The sequence below is a fragment of the Pyxicephalus adspersus genome, chromosome 4, assembly GCF_032062135.1.
Source record: "Pyxicephalus adspersus chromosome 4, UCB_Pads_2.0, whole genome shotgun sequence".
NCBI lineage: Eukaryota > Metazoa > Chordata > Amphibia > Anura > Pyxicephalidae > Pyxicephalus > Pyxicephalus adspersus.
The window spans coordinates 112,200,067-112,222,284 of record NC_092861.1 but is presented as its reverse complement, the minus strand read 5'-3'; the positions used below and the strand labels follow the sequence as shown (position 1 = coordinate 112,222,284).

Below are 22,218 nucleotides of genomic sequence, written 5' to 3'. Positions count from 1 at the left end.
GTGTGTGGGTTCTGGCATCATAACGTCACTCAGGGGAAGTTTTTTCCCCTTTAAATGACACACAGCTCCCCGAGCATGCGCAGTTGGAGCCATAAGTTTAATGGTCTTTAAGACTGGAGAACATACACTTTCACCAGTGAACCTGGGTGATCCAGCAATCCTAAAATGGATCTGGTTGATTGAAAACATTTACTAACAAATAGCAACTTAATTTTAAACAATCCATTCAAGCTTCACAGATGAAAGTGTATCTACTTCAGGCTTTGAGAGCTTTAATTAATCAGGCCCATGGTGTCTAACTCTTTCAGAATGTTTTGAAAATTCACCATTGTGATGATAACTTTTGATAGATATAAATTCCTTAGCAAGGAAATATACATTCCCCCACAAAATTGATTCTGTAGAAGTGTGCCGCCGGTCATTAAGAATAGGCAGCATCAGTGACCAACATGACCTTCAAAGGTGTTGGAATAGTTGGCCAATGATAATGACTTAGAATTGAAGGTAGACAATAATGCTACCACATTTATTTGTACTGTGTAGAAGCTCAAATGATCTCAAATAATCTCAAATGAGTTTGGCTCAATTTGGTGGTATTTCATAGTGTCAGTGTTTGTAATTGCAGGATGATTACCTGTAAGGGACCTTGGCATTAATGGAAAAAAATAAATAAGCCTGGTATGCAGCAATTCATATTCACACTTTAGTACTGTTTTCATATTTAAATTTATAGTGTATATGATTTTCCTGTAGCTTATGAAACATGATAATAAAAAGGGAAAGAATAAAACATTGCTTGCATTAGGCATGAGATTTCTAATTCATAAATAGGTATATTACATGAATATACCCATGAAGCCATCTATGAATCCGTACAAAGTGATATAAAAGCTGAACTTGGAGCACAGAACATTTATTTAAATATATTGTTCAATATCTGTAAAGGATGTGATGCTCCTGCAGAAAACTAAAGGGGGTAGATACATGCCTAGTCAGCCTGCACAAGGGACTCCCTGGTGGAAATCTTCCATGTCCGTGTGTTTTAATAGTAGTAAATGATTCCCACTAGGGAATGTCTTAAAGAATATCAGATTCCCTGTTTTATCATCAGAACTCAAGGAGAGAAAGCAACACTTACTAGTTTTAACTGCACAAAGCTTCTGTACAAATAAAATGGTTCACACTGTATTACTGCACACTTCTGGAAAAAAGCACACCAAATTTCAAAAAGAAATAATATGTCTGTTGTATTTAAACATTTTTTTTATCCCAGAGTTCAGTTATAGATTAACATATTGTGTATTTAAACATAAGTCTGACATCAGTGCTTTAACGTACATTCATATTACGCTAATCTGAAACCTGTGACATCAGGAAGATATTTTTATGAATTTATTACAAGTGAGAACTAGATAATGGGTCTTAAAACACCTTTGATTATTTTGTTTTTAGTCCATACATCCATAAATCTAGCTTTACTTTGAATTCCTGCTGCCATATCCCTGACAATTTCTGAGAATATAAAAGTAAAAACTAGATAAATGGGATGATCATCTGTCATTTTGCAATTGGTTAGACAACAGTTAAAATGATTTGATTACATGTAATACAATATTCATGCATCTGCAAAGCATCTCTCTCCTGGGCATGTGAAGGACTCCGCAAAACGTCCATGTTTTGCTCTACCGTACAGGGCTCCAGGCATCCTGCAAGGTAAATAACATCTGTCTAGACCGCCTTAGGTATAACTAAAGTGTCAGTAAGTGATTATAAGCTTTAATGAGCAACAGTTTAGTAGTGTTCATTTACTTTTAAGGGATAACCAAGATTTGGTTTACCAAAATGGTTTCTACAAAAATAAGGCTCCTAACAGTACTTCTTCTGCCTGGGTCTTTATCACAGAATTTTTGCTCACTTTCTAGAAAAGACAAGTAAGTGGTAAAGTCAGAGATCAATAAAGGTAAAATCAGGTGGCTGGAGGGTAACTGGGTCCAAGTTCACTGATTGGCTTCTTCAAAGGATAGGGAGACGTAAGACGCAATTGCTAAATCAATACATTACATATGATACAAAATCAGTGCAGGAAAGTGTTACGACAGTATACTAAACTGAGTAGTTTACCTATTCCAATTATTTTAATAATACCTGTTAATCTGCTCTTAAAGGACTTTTTGCGGATAGGCTTTTCCACTGAAACCCACATACAATCAAAGGTTCCAATTATAAAACTGGGTATCTTGCATTCACTCAGACATTCCCTGGTGGGAACCAATTATTGCTATTGAAACATACAGACCTGGAACATTCCCACAAGGCAATGTTTTATTCCCTGATTTAAAAATAGAGCCCTTTGTTTTTACATTAATCTGTTTTCACAATGCTGAGGTTTTCCAGATACATATTGAGCCTGATTTATTTAAAGCTCTCCAAGACTAGATAAAAGATAGATTATGGGGAACCTGGGTAATCCAACAAACTTGAAAAGGATTTCCTAAACATCATGTGGTATTGTTGGCAAATTTTGTTTCAATTTTGGACCAGATCCAGATCAGCCAGTAAACCTGGGCCTATAAATATCTGACAAAAAAATGGGCTTGGCCGTGTCATCTGGAGATTAAGAACCTGCAGGTTTTGCTTTTTGTTGAGCAAATAGTGGCTTGTAATTATGTTTTTTTTATGAGACTACTTTTTACAATCAAGCCTGTAATCACAATGTCAGCCTAATATGATGTTATAAACAAGCCAACTTTAAACTAAGCAGATTAAATCAATTATCAAAATATTTTAAAATAAATTTAGTGTATAGCTAGTAGGTGTAATGACTCTTTTTTGTCCAGTGTTTTAATTACTATTTGGCGATATTTTCCTTAAGTCAACTGAAATTTCTACATTCAGGGTTCAGACATTGTATAGCAATGTTATTTAAATCATCACAGTATACATTGCTTCCTGATAAAAATAATATTAGGAAAAATTTCTCTACCAACAGTATGGACAGCACTTACATACAGCACTTACACCAAATTTTGCATGATACTCGAAAAATGAGGAAGAATTTATCCACTATTTTAATATGTATGATATTTTATTTACCATTACAATACTTTACTATTATAATTTATGTTTAAAATATTTACTAAAATAATTTAACTTTATTATTTGAATTTAATTGAATTGTGGCTTATATTGCCTAAACTCCTTTGAAGAACAAAGTTGCCTTAAAAACCTTACCATTTTTGCTTCATCTTGTCCGGAATTTTGAGAACTCTAAAATAATTATTTTGAGACAACTGTGCCCCCCACATGCCCTGTCATGTGAAAGATAGCCAATGAGCATTTAGCATTTCACATTCTATCTCTGTTTTATCAGTTTTAAATATGGTGTGTTTATATTTGCAATAAAATTATGAAAGTTAAAGTTATTTTCCTACTATAGATATTCATTCATAGTTTATAGATCAGCATGCTCGTTTTCTCAACTCAGATATAAATTATTTTACATATATGCTAACTACATTACAGAGGTATATATCTTTTCCTTTGCCAATAACTCTTACATACATAATGGTGATCCAGTATTATTTTTACTAATATCTTCTGCATGGAATCAAACCTGTGTAACCAATTAGATCTCTAAGATTATTTTTATATGATATTTAACAAATCAGCTTCAATTGAATTCACTTGTCATTGTTCCCTATGAGGAAGCAGGTTTAGCCTGTGAAACGTATCGGGTAAAAAACTATCACATTTTAGTGTTTGGATTTCTCTATACATAACATATACATATATGTGTTTACCACACAACCCCTTACTTTCTCTCTGAGTTAAGTTTATTTACCCAACTCTCTATTTGTAGAATAATTACCTAAGGATGTGGTAGAAGGTATAAAAGAAAAGGAAAATTTACTGTTTGGATTTTTCACTCATATTTATTGTCTAAAATATCTGTGTAACTAAGTGTATTGTTTCTAGTGGTCAGAACATTCATATACATAGCCTCATGTGTGCCACATCCCAAAAAGTATATTCAATTTCCAAGCATCACAAATAAATAAAGGGACTTTTCAGGCAAATTTATAAAACAAACACAAAATATAACTTTTATTCTAATAGTAAAAATACAATAAAAATCTTCACATAGGTGAATAAATATTGAGTATAAAATTATTTTCCATGTTCAATAAAGGTCTTGCGTAATCAGACAGATTATTGTTTTAATGCGTTTCACAAGTAGGTCCCGCTTCTTCACGAAAAATATTAAATGGAAGTGTATAACAAAGCCACTCAGAGGTGGATGTCTCCTCCAAAGAACTATGTGCAGATCATTTTTAAAATGAGCAGACATTCCTGTTTGCAGCACCAGGGGAATGTCTGCTCGTTTTAAAACTCTGTCAGTGAAACCAACTAAAAATTTAAGGAACATCTATGTTAGTTTAGGACATCATCCTAATAGGTAGAATCCTAGGAGGTCCAAAGTGGTATTCCTTGGTTGCTGTCCTAGCTGTGCTGTTCACTGGCTTATGATCCGCATGTAGTTCTTTGGAAGAGACATCCACCTCTGAGTGGCTTTGCTATACACTTCCATTAAATTGGTCTCGGCATTTTTCCTGAAGAAGTGGGACATACCTGTGAAAAGCATCAAAACAATAATCTGATTATGCGAGACCTTTATGAACATGGAATATGATTTTACACTCAATATGTATTCCCTTGTGTGAACATTTTTACCTGTATTTTAATTATTAGAATAAAAGTTGTATTTTTTGTTTGTTTTATGTGCCTGAAAAGTCCCTTCATTTATTTGTGATTCCAGGAATCTGTGTTACTAAAACTATTACACTTTGTCTGATAATGCTCCATTGTAATCTCCAGAATGTTTGTTTTCCTCTTTGATAAATGAAACACGTTTTTTGTAAACCACTTAATATATATATATATCTTTTAAATTACCTTTTTGGATGATTTTCTGTAATTTGCATTTAGGCACTGATGAAGCACTACTATCAACCTATTCATGGCTTGCAGACACTTTTTTTGTTCTGACCTGGTATATATATCCACTGTTTCTGAATAAAGGTTAAAGGATTTCCAATCTATTTTTTGGGGTTTTAAAATTGGGAGGTGTTGAACCCCTTCCAGTTAATTTCGTGTCATTATCTCCACTAGAGGGATACATCTTTCCTCTTTGTGCTTGTGATCATTGTCACTAGGACAGAAATGCAAAATGTAACAATTGTTAGAAAAATAGAGACACTTTTTAATTGAGACATTTGTTCTAGAGACAACTGTCGAAAACTGGATCACTGTGGATACATTTTTCCTACTTGATTGATTTATTTGGCCTGGGGCCAAGAACCAGTATGCTATATGAAATAGGGTGTTCAGGGAACAGTACATAAAGATAAGGAAACATGAGGACAAGAATGCCCACTTTTAATTCCCAACTTTCTGTGTGTGTCTCTAAAGCAAACAGTAGAGGAAATGGAAGTGAATATCTGGAGTATGTAAAATCAACATATGGCAAACAATTAGGAAATTCAAGCGAAGCCTAATTTATTCTAAATATGGTATGTCAATCAAAGTACTAACACAAAATCTGATTAGCCTTTTGTAAATTAGGCATTAGAAAAGTGGATATAAGATTGAAAAAATAGAAAACAAAGAAAGGGCAATTCTTTTGTGACATCACCACTTTATTTAGGAAGTGGCCTAAGTCTGAAAGATACATTAAAGCCAACCCATATCTTAATATTAAAACTTTGTCATTGTAAAATTCAGGAAGTGATATCATGAAAAATTGAAAAAATAAGAAACATAAAGCTTTCACTTATATATCATATCAAATGAGTGCAATTATGTATAAAATGTAGTCCCAGGCATTGTGTCCTCCTCTGGATCCTGGTAATAAAACATGGCAGGCAAGCCACTGGTTCACCACCAGAAACTAATGTGAATCTGAAACATTTAAACTATTTTAGGCAATAGATAAAATGTATTTGAAATGTATAAAAGAAACCTAAATATCCATGAACTGTGAGAATTCATTTAGTACAATTGCATATTCATAAAAATATAAAATATAAAATAGTTACAATAATAAATATAGTTTCACGCACACACACATAAATATATATCGATATATAATAATTACTATACTTTAGTGATAACATGAGCTGTATTATTCTCAAAAAGAATGCCTTTTTGCTGATATAAAATCTTCACAATTTCCATTTCATGTATTTCAGATTTTTTATTTTCCTTTATATCTGTGAAGATTTGTTATCAGAGCATATCCATTACCAACCGTATTTCAGCAGTACATTTCTAACATTCATTTCAATTACTTCTTGTTTCTCACATGACTTGCCTGCATGATTTCTCTGGATTTAGGTCTGAGTAGAAATGTTTAATGCATATCTAAACAATTTGTTTGTTTCCATGACGACCCAATCCGATCTTATCCGCATGCCAGCTGCCCCATGTAAACCACTATCCACTTTTCTGCGGGCACTACAGACAGATGTGGGTGACTCTACAATCCATGTCACATAATAATGTTTTCTTGTGCAAACCCTCTCAGAAAATCTGTTTTTTTTGCTGAGCATCTGTGCTAACACTATTATTTATTATAGTCTAGCCAGGGTTCCAGAACTGAAGTGTAGTGTTATTTGATTTACAATTACTACTAGTTCACATGTGCTATGATTGTGGTGATGTAATTTCTCCAACCTAATTACATTGCATTTATGAATCTTTCTCAGAAAACAGTTACACATTATTAATGAGATGTGTTTCAAACACAGGCAAAACATAGAAAAAAATCTCTGTTAATTTATGCCCACTTTAGAGTTTTTTTTATATTTACAGTTATTTAGAGTTGTTCAACACTTGTAGATATCACCTCTTGCCATGAAAATGATTAATCCTATTACCCTGCACACGTCACTATTCACACAAGAAGCATTAGAGTTTAGTGTTTCTTGAACTTTTTACCATGGTGGAACTTTCAGGTGTTTAAGCAAGTCTCCTATAATTACTATATGTCTATAACTCACAGTACATTGGTATGGTGGTCAGTAGAAGGAATGTCTCTTACAATGCTGTCTAGTGGGAAGGCTGCCCCCCACAGCTAGCCAAAAGGGTTATTGGTGTCTATTAGGTTGACCTGAAAGGCACAAATTGCTCATTGCTCAACGAACCCCCCTATAAACCTCTGGAACCTTAATATTGCATTGCAGCCTGGTCGGGAAACACAGCATGAAAGGCTGTAGCTTGTATCCTGTGCCCACCTCATTCCCTGTTTGAAACAGCAAAAAGGTCAACTCATTTGAAAAACTATATTTCTCTTGCCTACTTTTTTTTTTTTTACTCCTATACGTTTTCTTTACTTTTCCCCCACTATTTGTGGGGCTTTCCTCTTCAACTGGGAGTTCCAGCATGTTCCCTAAATATATATTGCCATATAGGGCCCCACTTATGGTTAGATCATCTACCTTGCTGGTGCAATCATTTATTCATTTACTTATATTTCTCCAGAATTGTATCTCTCAACACAGATGTTGTTCTCATGGACATCATTACACTGTGTTAACCTTTGAATATGTATGTATTGTATTGTGTTTTTTAAGATGTTGAACCCTAATAAACAGATTTAAACAGAACTATATTTCATTTTAAAAGTGGGCTGTCTATAATTTCTTTCCATAATTTCTGTTTTAAATGAAATAACCTTAACATTAGACACTACAGAATGCAATGACTTGCAAGGTGTGTTAGGCAATAAACAGTCCAATCAATTTATTGCTTTCATCCATTTAGCATAGAGAGGACTAATGGAGACTAATGATAATATTGTAAAGGATTACTTTTGAAAATTGGACTGGCCTTGCTAAGTATTCTTAGGCATGTTATTGTTACAATGAACAGAATATAATTCCTGGTATATTAAAAAGAGTTATGGTTTTCTAATAAAGTTTACCATCAAAAGAAAGTATCCTAGAAGAATGGAAATTTATCATGGACTATGTTAATGGCAAAAGTACAATATTTAGCCAGCACATCAAGGGGTTACTGCAAAGCTTTAGCTTATACTGAAATATTATATAAAATACAATGTTTTAGGTCAAACGTAAATATTTTCTTGATTATCTGAGGGTGCCTGATTAAAAAGTCTTGCACAGCATCAAAATCTTGCTTTCACTTAAGATCTTGCTATGAAAGTTGAAGCTTTGCTAATTTTACCCATGTTTGTCATTGATACCAGTTCAAAGTTGTTACATGACCTTCAAATTATACATGGTATGGTGTGTGATGGGAAAATAGCCCTTAGCTAGGGATCAGAATAGGCTCCATATTGTGATACATTTCAGCTCTCCTAGGTTCCATGGATAAAATTCTCAACAGTTCCTCATTTTTGTTCCATTTTTTGGACCAAAAACTCTTTGTGCCCTTTTTATCCTCTATTGTCTCTCTTTTTTGGGGTCTGATGTATCGTAAATACACCTTCATAACAAAATATATTATTTACCTATTGGAATTATTTTGTTGCAGTAAAAAGTTAATCCAATTAAAATTATTGCATTATTTGTTTTAAATTAAAAGAAAAACAGTATACATGGAAGGAAATAGAGAAAAAAGCAATATATGTCCCTAAAATGAGCTTAGCACAGAGGATTGATTTACCATAGCAATTGAGACTGTTTATTTAGCAATTTAGTTAATTAGAATTAACCAGTGTCATTCCCAATCAAAGAACCATGTACTAGCAAAAGTCCTGTTTTTGTAATTGTCTAATTTACCTATATTGATTTACCTTCAATGTGTTATGTTGTAAATAAAAGGTACACATTTACCAACTATTTACACCTTTATTGTCCAAGCAGGAAATATATATATATATATATAAACAATAAAAAAGGTAATATAATATATACTGGATTTTCAGGATCTTAAAAATGGCACTGGCACAGATGTCAGGGTTAAAGATATCCATAAATGTTACACAATCTAATTTTTGACTATTATATGGTTGGCCACTGTTTTATCGTGATGAATGGAGAACTATGTGCAGGATAACATCTAATCCCAATTTAGTTGTTTAAGGTTGTTGCTGCAAATCTCAAACAGGGACAAAGGAAAGCATGATTGTAGTAGTGGAGGTAGTGGCTATACCAGTCACTTTTGGCCCAAAATAAAAGGGTGACTGCTTTCTAAATCCAATAAACTAAATCAAGGTTGGAAAATTAGTTTATTAAGTCTCACATTTTGCCATAGCAGTTGGCAGTTTCCTTTAAGGTTGCATGTAAGAAGGTAAACACCTTGATGCAAATAGAGAGACAGATGTCACCTCATAACAGTAAGCTTTAACCAATGGGCTTGATATATTAAAGCTCACCAAGGCTGGAAAGGAAACACATTCATCAGTAAAGCTGGGTGATCCAGCAAACCTGAAATGGATCTGCCCCAGGATTTAAAATATTTGTTAGTAAATAGGAAATTACTTTGAAGAACTCCATTCCAGGTTTGCTGGATCACCTAGCTTCACTGATGAACGTGTACCTTCTCCGGCCTTGGGGAGCTTTAATAAATCAGGCCCAATGATTTAAGATTTAAAGCAGAAATACAGTTTCACATTTATTTAAAATATCCCTTCTGTTTACCTGTCATAATAGTCTGAGCTGCACATGTTAGGATGCTGGGATATGCCGGGTATGGAGTTAATGGGACTAAATTAACTCTCGCAATGTGCTGGAGTTCCGTCATCTCAGCCTTGTCAGTTAAGAGGGCTAATGTTCAGACTCCTGGAAAAGGAATTGAATAAAATAGGGGTGCCCATGACAGGGCTAGGACAAATGAGTTTAAATAAAATAATTGTGATCAGGCAGGTAAGCTTATTTTTTTGCAGAAGGGGCATCAACTGTCGTTACTGCAATAACCTATCGGATTGAACTTTGGTTTTAGATACTCTTTAGTTTACCAAGTTGTTCTTTTTTCCCTAGACATTCTATTACCATGCGCTAGCAAGCCATATATTCCTAGACATCTTCCTGGAAAAAGGTTAAAGTAGTGGACCAGGTAGAGCACAATTCACTCAGTATAGAGCATTCAATATTTTGGTGAGAGTAATAACAATACCATATTAACATAATATTTTACTGAATACGTATTATTTTTTGCTGACAGACAAGCTTATTTGACTAACTTGCGTAACTGCTTGTCAAGATGTTTACTAACAAGTGACTTTTAAGTCATCTGCACAAATAATTAGTTTTGTGCTGCTAACTGCAAAACTAATGATCAAAAAGCACTTTCTATTGCAAGCATCAGCAAAGATCTCTGAGCCTAGCGTCTTGTGACTTCCCAATGCTACATTAAGAGATTCGCCAGCGCATTGCTGCCAAGAATGTTCAACTACATTATTTTTAGAGCACCCAAGAGCATTCACACTTAAGGAAGGTTTCAAACACGAGCCCCTTGTCAAAGATAGAAATGAATAATGTTTTATTCAGATTTACCTGCATTGTCTTTATATAGGGTTGAGGATGATAAATTCCAGATTTAATGCACCAAGCCAAACCTCAAGAAATGATACAAAGAGTGCATGTCCATCCAAAAAGTATGTTATAAATAGAAAAGAAAAGAGTTAATGCCCACTGTTTGTGTGTATTTGTGTTTTTCCATTAGAAAGAGTTTGACTCAATTACTGTCATAGTGACAATCCTTTTATCAGAGAGCAATTAAGGGAATATTTCTGCAACAGAGTCAAAGACAGAAAATTACAATGCACTGCAGTAAAAAGGTCAGAGCCCATGTCAGCTCTTTATTCCTGTGTCCCTGTTGCAGATTTTTTTTCTGTTCTTGACATAGGAAGAGAGGGTAAATTTCTCAGGTTCCAGGTAGTAGTAAAACACGATAGAGGTTTCAATCATTCCCTAAAGCAACACAAACATATATATATATATATTGCTAAAAAAATAAAGTAGGGATATAGAAGGATTTATTTGGGCTACTTAGGCATTTAGGCTTTTAGTGACTATGTAAAAAAATAAATAGATCAAAATGAAATGCTGTTACCTACAATAGGCTCTATCTATAAATAATTTCTCTGTTAAATCACTCTAGATTTGTTCATAATTTTCAATTATACATTGCATTTCCTATAGTGACAGCTGTGCACTTTTGAGATGGGCTATGAAGTGACAAAACAAGTAATTGTAATAACAGAAACAGAAATAAGAAGTGCGGAGAGATTCGACCATCCACCAGCAAATTTCAGATGATTTGACAGGGGAATAATTTATAAATAGAGCCCAATGTATATATATTTTTTTTATTACATTTTAGTAAGCAAAGACTAGAACATGCAACTAATACAAGCTTTTAGCTTGTATAAGCTTATATAAGCTACACACATAAAAACCTCAGATGTCAAATAGAACGTGCTGAAAAATTTTGTAACCCTTGGATGAAGCCTTCTGGAATCTGAGACTTCAATATACCAGGGCGCCTCAGGACAGTCCACTTGGACTTGAATCTATGAAGTGTTACATTATCAGGAGGCCAGCTTTTAGTAGCTGGAAGAGAACTTGAAGAAAAATGGATGGGTAGGACAGTGGGCCTGATTTATTACAGCTCTCCTACGCTGGAAAGCTGGTGATCCAGCAAACCTGGAATGGATCTGGTCCAGGATTGAAAACATTTGCTAGCAAATTTTTTTGGAGAAATCCATTCCAGGTTTGCTGGATCACCCAGCTTTAGTGATGAAAGTGTATCCTCTCCGGCCTTGGAGAGCTTTAATAAACCGGGCCCATTGGAAGGAGTAGCTAAAGAAGGACAATGGGCCTGATTTATTAAAGCTCTCCAAGGCTGGAGAGGATACACTTTCATCAGTGAAGCTAAGTGATCCAACTCTGGATCTGCTCCAGGATTGAAAAATTTGCTAACAAATAGCAAATAACTTTTAGGAAATAAATTCCAGATTTGCTATATCACCCAAGTTTACTGATGAAAGTGTATCCTCTCTAGCCTTGGAGAGCTTTAATAAATTAGACCCGATGTGAGATTCACAGGGCTTAAAAGTATGTTCTTCCTAAATAAATGAACATTAAAGGTAAGGAATATATGCGCAGTGTTTTTACATCTACAGCTTGAAGGTCTTCCTAAGATACAAAACTGCATACGTTATATAATACAGTAAAACAAACAAATTGCAGAACAACGTTAACTGCTAACATAAATGAATACATTGTGAATTATTATTGTTATATATATTATATATAAGCATGTTTTAATTGTTTTTTAGTGTCTATTGTAACTCAATATGACTACACATACAAAGGCTACTAATACTGTATTATGTAAAAATGCTATTTATCCTTGATCAAAGCCTCATTTACTGTTCCTCAAGGTTCACTGGTTTTACCAGTTATACTCTTATACAGTTATAAGACAGTTATACTCTGCTTACAAAAAGAGCATTTTCTAAAGTAAGAACTGCATAATGACACCTTGTAAGTCATGATTTTATGTGATATTTGTTGCATTATTCATATGAAACATTGATTTGTGCCAGCCAAGCTATTAACTGACTCAGCCTCCAGCATATCCATTACCTATTCCCATGCCTAGTTTATACAGTTAGTATTGACAGTATTCTTCAACTGCAAGTTGACACATCAGTCATTTGAGGAATATTAACTCTCACTGTTAATTTTGTAGGTAGGTATGTATGTAGTTGCATTTTGTAGATTGTCTATCAAAGGATTACCCAATGACTTTTGGGGATAAGGGAAGGATTTATTTTCCTTATTGAAGCACCTTGGTAAATACTTTATTTTTTTTGCCTTCCTCTGGATCAAGTCTGAGATTTGTCTATTTATTTATCATTAAACTGGTAATGTATTTGCCTTTTGCTTTAACTCAATAGACATGTGTATTTTTTTAAATTGTTTGGCAATAAAACTCCCAGAAACATTAAGGCACAGAGAGGCAGATTGTGCAGAATTGTAGTCTACACCTATACCTTTTAGCATGCACTACAGCATTTATTACATAATGACTAACATCAATAAATACATATAGGTAACATGGGTAGAAATATAATGTTGGGTAGAAAGGACAGTTGAACATATTAATGCACAAGGTATTTTAAAGGATTGATGACAAGTTAAAATGCATTCACATGGACCTAATGTTCATAAACGTTTAAAGACCTATATGGTAAAAATGTTACAATACTGGGACCCAAGAAATATACATATATATATATATAAAAAAATATATATATATGTATATATATGTTTATTAATTATTAGTGATTAAACATTGGTTGAATAAGATATCACTAAATACAATTTTAATAAAAACAAGAGGGATATATTCTCTATGTTGTTATATTTTGATATATTTATATATATATATATATATATATATATATATATATATATATATATTTATTTATATATATATATCTTAACATTTCCAATAGTCATAAAACCAATAGTTTTAAACCAAAGTGCATTTATCTTTTATTGTCCCTTCTTCTGACCAACCTATCCCACAATCCTCCTCCAACAGCCTCCATTCTGTTGTTTTTTCATATCTGGTGCCAATACGTTTTTACTGTTCTGGCCATACATGTGCTTTACAACCCTATAGATTTCTATTGGACCATCTCTTACTATATAGACCTTTGGTACATTGCTTCATAGAAGTACAGTATAAATGACACTATAGCAAAAGCACAGTCAGAACAATGAAACAGTGGAATAATGGCTGATGGCTGGAGCTAAATAACAACTTGTGGAAGGGGAAGGGTGTATTAGGTCAGGGAAAGGGAGAAAAAAGCATAAACACACTTTGTTTAAAATGGAATTTATCACTTAAAAACATTGATAAAGATGCACAGTAACCTGTTTAGAAGTAAAACATATTTCTGCTTTTAGCAGTTTACTGTAGTGCAGTCAGGAGGTTGAGATAATAGAATTTCTATGGGTATCATCCAAGAGTCAAGGCTTCTCTCACACACATTGTAGGAAAATTCCAATATAAAGACTGAAATGGAAGTATGAACTTACCACATTTTATGTCAAAATGATATTGGACTACAAATACATTTGTGCATTTGTCATTTTACAGTAAAAAAAATCTAATTCCAAGGTATTCAGACAGCTCAACAAATGGCATTTTGATTAAACCTTGATAAACTCTTCATGTGTTAATAATTTATATCTTTGCTACAGAAGCTGAATGCCAAAACATAGCTCTATATTTAAATAAAAGTAATGTGTCAGAAATAAGTCTCTTTGGTTACAGTTATAGACAAAAAGGGCTAATAATATACCGGCAGTTTAATAGCTAATGTATGATTTTATGTTTGGCTTATGCTTTGTGTTTAATATATATATATATATATATATATATATATATATATATATATATATACTTTATATGGTTTTATTGCCAGAATAACACTGACAAGAACTGAATATAAGTTAATAGCAAACAGCAGGGAAACTTTGCTTTGACAGATTTAGGAGAATTTTTTATTTTTTGCAAACAATACCACTGGTATTCAATTGCACAGTCTCAAATTGTAACACAAACACTACAGTATGTATCTGAGTGGAAGCATGATCCATGAAAAGACTCATGCTGTTTGATACACTGTACAAAAGGTGCTAATTACGTTTTCTGTATATTCTAGGTTGCATGACATCATACATCTTGATTCAATACTTTATTTTATGAAAGATTTCAGGAGAAGAGGTAACAACAAGATCCCATGCTTGATTAGCTTATTCAATGAAGAATGAAAATAAATAGGCAATGAGCAGAGTGCTATTGTTTTATTTTGGATGCAGAGTTAGTAGAACTCTACAAGACTGTATATATATATATATATATATATATATATATATATATTGAAATCAGGAAAATCCATAATTAGGAGTGTTGCACTGCGTATGCAAAAAATGCAGTTTGCACACAATAGCATAAAAAACACTAATGTTTTGGCAGGGCACATTAAAGAAGGCACATCTTAAGAAGCTATATTTGCTTTTTTTTTCTTATTTATTCTTTGTGCAAGGAAAATATCCAGATCAGAGATCAACTTGCTATGTTGCAGGAAGTATTGTGACCAAAATAGAATAATGAGACAACATTGTGGGTCATTAACCCCGTCATATAATTTTCTTTTACTAAATTTTAAATAAAACTTACTAATAAGACTGGAAACAAGTATTCAGACATGGCAAAAAGTAAGTAATCCTATTTATTATTTTATTTCAGATGGTTCAGTGTACTAAAGTGAGACAATACTCATTACAGCCACGCAGCTAGCATTTCAAAAGAAGGTCTCAGCAATGGCAGCTGCTATGTTTCTTTTTTTTTTTTACAGTTTTCCTTTAAAAACATAGGATTTAATGTTCTATTTCTTATTGGTCACCAAGCATTTAGAAATTGTATCTAGGTGGAAGCGGCAAGTTGAGGGGTCAGGTCTGTATAACATATTACACACAATACAGAGTGTAGCTGTCAGGACATGTGCCACACTGTGTTTGGAGTACAGCACTAAGGAGTATATATAATAGTGCCCCATATATCACTGGTCAAGTGGAGGATTTGGAAGAAACAAAATGTCCCAGATCAGGTAAAAAAAGCCCTGGCACAAGAAGTATCCCTGGAGTCAGTGGCCCCTGGGAATTAAAAACACTCTAGGACCACTGGGTTCTAAAATACCAAGTGTTGGTGTTCAAGGCATGGTGTAGGGGAAGGAAATAGGTTCCCAGTGAGAGAAAATAGTGTATGGGGGAGAACTATAGAGCAAAAAGAAGGGGAAGGCAGCAAAGGTTAAAAATGAGCTAGAAATAAAATGGAAACTATCATAAACCTTGGGGGGTATGGAGGTTTAGTAATGATGGTGGTTGGCAACCTTGTGCTCCTTATCAAACCTGCATATTACATGGTATAGGTAATGCTGACATGCATTATTCAAAAGGAAAATGCGAGCAAAGGTATATGGGCACACACACGGGCAAATACACTGCTGTCAACCTACCACAAAGCTAGTCCTGCTCTGTTACCAAATTCTACAGGTATAGCACGAATGTAGTACTGCCAGGGTATATAATGATTGGCTATGGAAGGACACCACCAATGAAAGGCATGGATCCATGATAAATCAGTATTTTGTAAACTGTGAAATCTGGGATGGTTGGGAGGGGGGATGATAAATTATCTTCATAGAGCATGGCTGTGGTTGAGAGTAAGTCACACCGCAGTAGCTGGTGTTATATTCACACACAGCTGAATGCAAGCTGGCACACTGCAGCACCATGCTTTACAGGAATTAAAAAAACGGCATTACCTTTTGCAAGCAAATTTTCTAAAAAGGTGGAATTTTAGAAATACAGAGTGGTGTCTTATGATGTGCCCAACCCTAGAGGGCACTAGAGGTCCTTGCCTACACAGCTATTTTCAGAAAAGGCATGGGGACTTAAAGTCATTTTTTTTTATTTTTCAAACAAAGCTTGCATCTCAATTTCATTTGTTTCTGCATTGCTAGATTTTTTAGCAGCTTTCATTACTCGTACTTCACATTTGCAAAATAGCTTATCAGCTGTTCTTTTCTATTGTTTACAAAAATTAAAATTCATACAAAGTCTGTTCTTTCTCAAGTGTTTAATTTGATATGTGAATACGCACTAGGAGTGCCAAAATATTTGCTACAGCTGGATTGTGCAATAAATTAACAAATGCTTTATACAGACACTACAGGGAGATAGATGTCTTCTTTCAGGGCTTAAAATGTTCATATAAACTGTATATACATCTGTATGTGTCCAGCAAAGCTTGATAACACAAATAACACGACAGGGTACTCTCCTCCATCTGTGACACTGTCTGTGTCTGTCTGTCATTTGCAACAGTGCTGCGTAATATGTTGGCTCTATATAAATACTATTTAATAAATAATATTATTATTATTACTAATAATAATAATAAAAACACATGGATGTGTATCGTGGCTCGAACAATAGAGATGTCTGATGAAATCATCTCTAAAGTTGATTTTGGACTCCACCAATCAACAGTCAGACAGATTGTATACAAATGGAGGAAACTCTAGCCATTTTAATGACATAATCAATGTTACTCACTTCACATGGCTTTGGTTATTACTATTTTTATGTATTTATGAACTCACAATTTAATGTTCCTAGAATAGTGTAAGGAGATTTTTTAGAGGAAGATCCTACCAGTATATTTTGGGGATATAAGAGAACACACACATAAAACAGGGAAAACATCTATGCATAGTGTCCTAGATGAAGAAACACGACAAACTTGGTGGGAGTAGTACCACAATGATTTAAATGGGCTGCAGAAGGGCCACAGTCATCCTCACTGTTTATACAAAAGATGCATGTCAAAAAGGGCTTTCCAGGGCTTAGTATAGGCAATGAAAAGGTAATTACAGAATCATGTTAGATTGTAAAAAATAAGTTCCCAAAAAAAGAAACAAACTTTTTCTTCTGAACAGTGGCAAAAAGCTATTATCTCTAATTACCAAGCATCTAAATGCCCTGCAGATTGTGAATTTTCTCAGAAAATATTCTTGTGATGGTACCGTAACCCCTATAGATTGTCTAAATTCTCTGAGGATATTTCACCTAAGTGCTGAAGACAATGCAATGAAATCGGCATATTTACATGTTCTGGAGCTTGACCAGTCTTTGGCATTCAGTATTTGTACTTATATTCAAAATAACAAGTTATCTTATTAAGCCGACTCCTGCCCTAGCATTATTGAGCATTGGTATTGACAAATTTGCTCCAAATTTTAGAAAAAATTATGAATCATATTTTATTTGCTGCAAGATTAGCAATAGCAGGAATATAGTGAAGTAATAAATCCCCCAACATGTCAGATTTAATAGAGAAAGTTTGAACTAATCAATACGAGAAAGCAGTAACATGGAATTCTTACTCCTTTAGAAAGTTTGATAAATGCAGGAAAGCTTGGTTGATACATTATCCTTATTGAAGCATTTTAGTACAAACATCATTAGATGCTTTACCTTATGGTGATGGTATAGATGAAGCTTAAAAATGATGAATAAAGATCAATGCACAGGTCTAAAAAGATATTTGAAAAGTACATAAAACAGAACTATTGTTATTGTTAGGAGAACTCCCTTTGTTTTCTGTCTCTTTTTTTTATATCTTATAGTTCTTTTATTTTAATTGTACACTTTTCTATAACAATTCTATGTTATAGGGTATTGATGTACATATGCCTTTATCATTGAACTAAGCAGTTATATGTTTTTACCTGATAAAATAAAATCAATAAAAATAAAAAGTTCTCAAATACCCCCCATCCAGCAACTGCCATCAAACTTGGTAAAACTGCTGGCTGCAGCTGCCCCGATTCCTTGCTTAGGAAGCAGTCCCTTTCTGCTATATTATGACTTGCGCTAAGCCATAGTGGCAGGTATCTGGCCACTATTATTTGGCCCAGAAAGCTATCACTAACCTCCAAAAGATATTGAACTGTTTATATTAATTTTTTTCTGCATTGGTGCACATTACCCAAAATAAGTGCCTGGTTCTCAATGTTTTTTAGGCACAAGTCAGCAGGCTACATGTAGAGACATAACACCTTTGGATTCCCAGACTTTATTAGATCATAGAGGGTCGCCCTTCTGACTATGCTGCCAGAGATGTAAGAACAGAACAAATATTCTTTTCTTTTTTATTCTATTCTATTCTTCACATCAGATGGGTGTTAGCTGCTTTTCTAAAGTTCAGATTTTACAATGCTGTGACGGTAATGGTAACATATATTGTATCTGTAGCACAAATGCTGTATACAAACACCAACCAAGAACACTGCTCTCTGTGTCTAATAATTCCCAGTTTATTGGGACTCATTTTTCTTCATAAGGAGGTAAACATACGAAGCAAACTATCTCAGCAGACACCACTTACTGTTATTGCTTAAACACTCCAGGGATAATGATAGAAGAGATACAAACATTGTTTGTTACTAACCAACTAACCATAAAATAATGATGTGGTTGGGGTTGGTACTGGACAGATTTTAGGAAAGATAGTCTTATTTAGGTGTTCACTGTAACTAGTGCACAGAAAAAAAATGTAAAATACAGACTAGAAACTAATTTTGTGGAAAACTGGCTTACCAAATGTTACTTGTGTTTACAGTTCAATATAATTACAATAATTAATATAACAATTAAACAATTAAATAACATTTCTGTATGATGACCTTTACTTATACTCCTCCACTTCTTTCGTTTTTCTTTATCTCTTTCTCTTCTCTGTGAGAGAGAAATAGATATTGCTTAAGATTTATAAAAAATGTAAATTCATTATCAAAATATTTTTTAAAAATATTACCTATATTGTATGTAAATGTTTTATTGGTTTGCTACAGTCTGATATGTCATTTCTTTTGCATCATTTATAAATGATAAATGATAAATTTACTTTGACTTTTTTCACCCAGAAAGTCAAATAAACCAAAGCAAATAATAAGTAAATTACATTTCTTTGAAGGGAGGCATTGAAGCAGATATTACAAACATGACGATGAATGCCTAATATGAAAGAGAATCATAACATTATAGACTGACAAAGTTCCACCAGCTCATTGCTTGTAAGAATTTGCTTTTATTATGTATATGTTTTTCATTATGGGTTACATGCAGTTTCACCCCCAAAAAAAGGGGAACAACAGTGTCCTGGTCAACTCAGTTACAGGGTAAACCGTTTTTTCTTGACCTTTTTAACATGGGGGCGAAATATTGCTTTCCGGTCTTTAGGGAACCCCTGCTATAATTACCATATCCACAGCTCACAGTATATAAGTCAGTAGGAAGAATGTCTTTTGTATTGCTGGTCAATAGGAATAATTTAATTTTTACAGATAGCCAAAAAGATCAATGGTGTCTTGAGGGTTAAAAATTGCTCATAGCTCAAGAAACCCCTAACAAAAACTGGAGGATTCCTGGTAATTTGGACTGTTATCAGGAGTTATTTGTAACTGTATTTATTTTCTAATTTTACTATTGCTCCATGTACTCCATGGCTGTGTCCGGCAATCCATTCATTTTGTTTGACAATAGCTAGTTTGTTAGCCCTACAACTTACCAACACTTAATAGTAAGATTCCCCCACTCCTGTCCATTATATTTGAATGGGTTGGCAGCAAATATTGTAAACTATGGGCAAGATTTTCAAGAATTTTTGCAAACCTAACCCAGGCAAATCTGTACTGATTAACACTGAGCATGATCTGTAATATTTTTACAACTGGAAGCCTAAGTGCCCAGCAAATATCATTATCATTATTGTAAGATGAACATAAAAAATAAAGAATTTAAAGGACAATCTAAGCACTGTCACTCAAGTATTAACTAACATAGATAACACCCTGCCAAAATGTTTCTCCTATAGAGAATTGCTTAAAACAGAAATGCATTTCATTATGAAGTTTAAAAAGTGATTTTTAACTTAATATTATGGAATCGGAAATAATGACTATTAACCTAAAATAGATTTAAAGGCAAAATCCAAGTTGATTAGAAGACAATCTACATAGTGTGAACCTAATATTTCTAGTTTTGTAGTGAATATGCAGACTTTTCTCTTTCAAGGTGGTAACATTTGCCCTTAGAATGAAAACATTTGCCAAATGCAGGGTTTATTTATTACATTAGACCTCATGCCATCTCCAATCACTGCATTTAACAAAAAAAATAATGGTGAATAAGGGGGTTTGTTTTTATAAAGTCTGCTTGAGGTCTAATGACAAGGTTATCAATCATTTTTAATAATGTGAAACCTCGCTAAAAAACAAAGCACTTTCAGGTATTTTCAAGAAAAAAAGAAAATTAAATTGCATCTGAGAGCAGTTTGTAACCACAGTAATTGATTTTGACTTGTTCTGACCTATATTTGAACTTATTCTAACTTGCTTTGTATAAAAATTTGCTTGTATGAGACAAAAAGCCAGCAAAATGGGATATGCTATTATGGAAAGCAATGAAAACATAGCAATAAAAACTCAACTCATTGAGATAATATTTCAGATACTGTATTTCCAACTCTTTAAACTGGGACAGAAATGCATATCAGAAGCAAAAAATAAGCATCTGTGTATGTAAGTGGCAAATGCATTTTTTTTTACAGCACTACACAGTAACCTTTCTGGCTTTGCTGCTGGCCGAATTTATATCTTATTGTATAGCCAGTACAAAGAATATGGGTAGAATATCCATCTACCCAAGGTATCAGGATCTTCTCACGAAAGGCTTGACCTGTTTTGGTGGGTAAATGTCCATTTTGCCAAGAAAGCCCTTTTTTTGGCTACTAATACAGTACAGCAAATCTAAAACAGGCATCATCCATTTTTTACATTGTGTACAGCACAAAAACCCACATTACTATGTGTTGTGAAAATTAATGGGACTACACACTAATATGTCCACGTTGTGTTGAAGTGCTTCGAGGTAACTCATGGATTAATGAAACCCATAGATATGAATGGGCTCTAGGAATTTTTTTTGTGACCTAATTAGACAGTCGCTTTATTGCTTTACCACCAGTTAAATATATATTTACCATGAAAGTCTGATTTTTTGTGACTACATATTTTAGTAGGAACAGGACTGATATGTCTAAACTCCTATTTAGCAAAACTAACACTCATAGCCATTGTAATAGATTCCATAGTTTTACAATTCTTCATCAATATATATATATAATAGCTCTCAGAATACTTATCTGTAAGGTTTGTGGAATTTTCTACTAAATCTTATGTGGTTAACAGATTTACACACAGACAGTAACACTATCCTGATGTTTTGACCACACTGTTCTACCCAAAACAAAAAAAAAGGGAGTCCACCCTTGACATCTTGACATATGCATCAGAGATTTTAGCTGGAGTTGAACTGTAAACGCAGTCATCCAAAATTCAGAAACACAACACTTTTAGGCTAAAAAGGCTATTTAAAAATCTAAATAAAACATAAATATTCATCAAACAGTAGTGCAGCCACCAATTATGTTATAAAATGATATGTTGGTGTTATTTTCAGTTAGAAACTTATGGATGGGCAGAACCCTCTTATCCCTTTCCCTCCAGCTCTCTCTCCTTTCTATTCTCTCTTTTCTATTTCTTCT

At 33.7% G+C, this 22,218-nt stretch overlaps 1 protein-coding gene across 1 annotated transcript in view; it reads right to left on the bottom strand.

The window, feature by feature from the left end:
* LOC140329859 (mu-type opioid receptor-like) overlaps positions 1–22,218 on the bottom strand; it is a 54,728-nt gene that overhangs the window by 19,310 nt on the left and 13,200 nt on the right. The window lies entirely within an intron of this gene.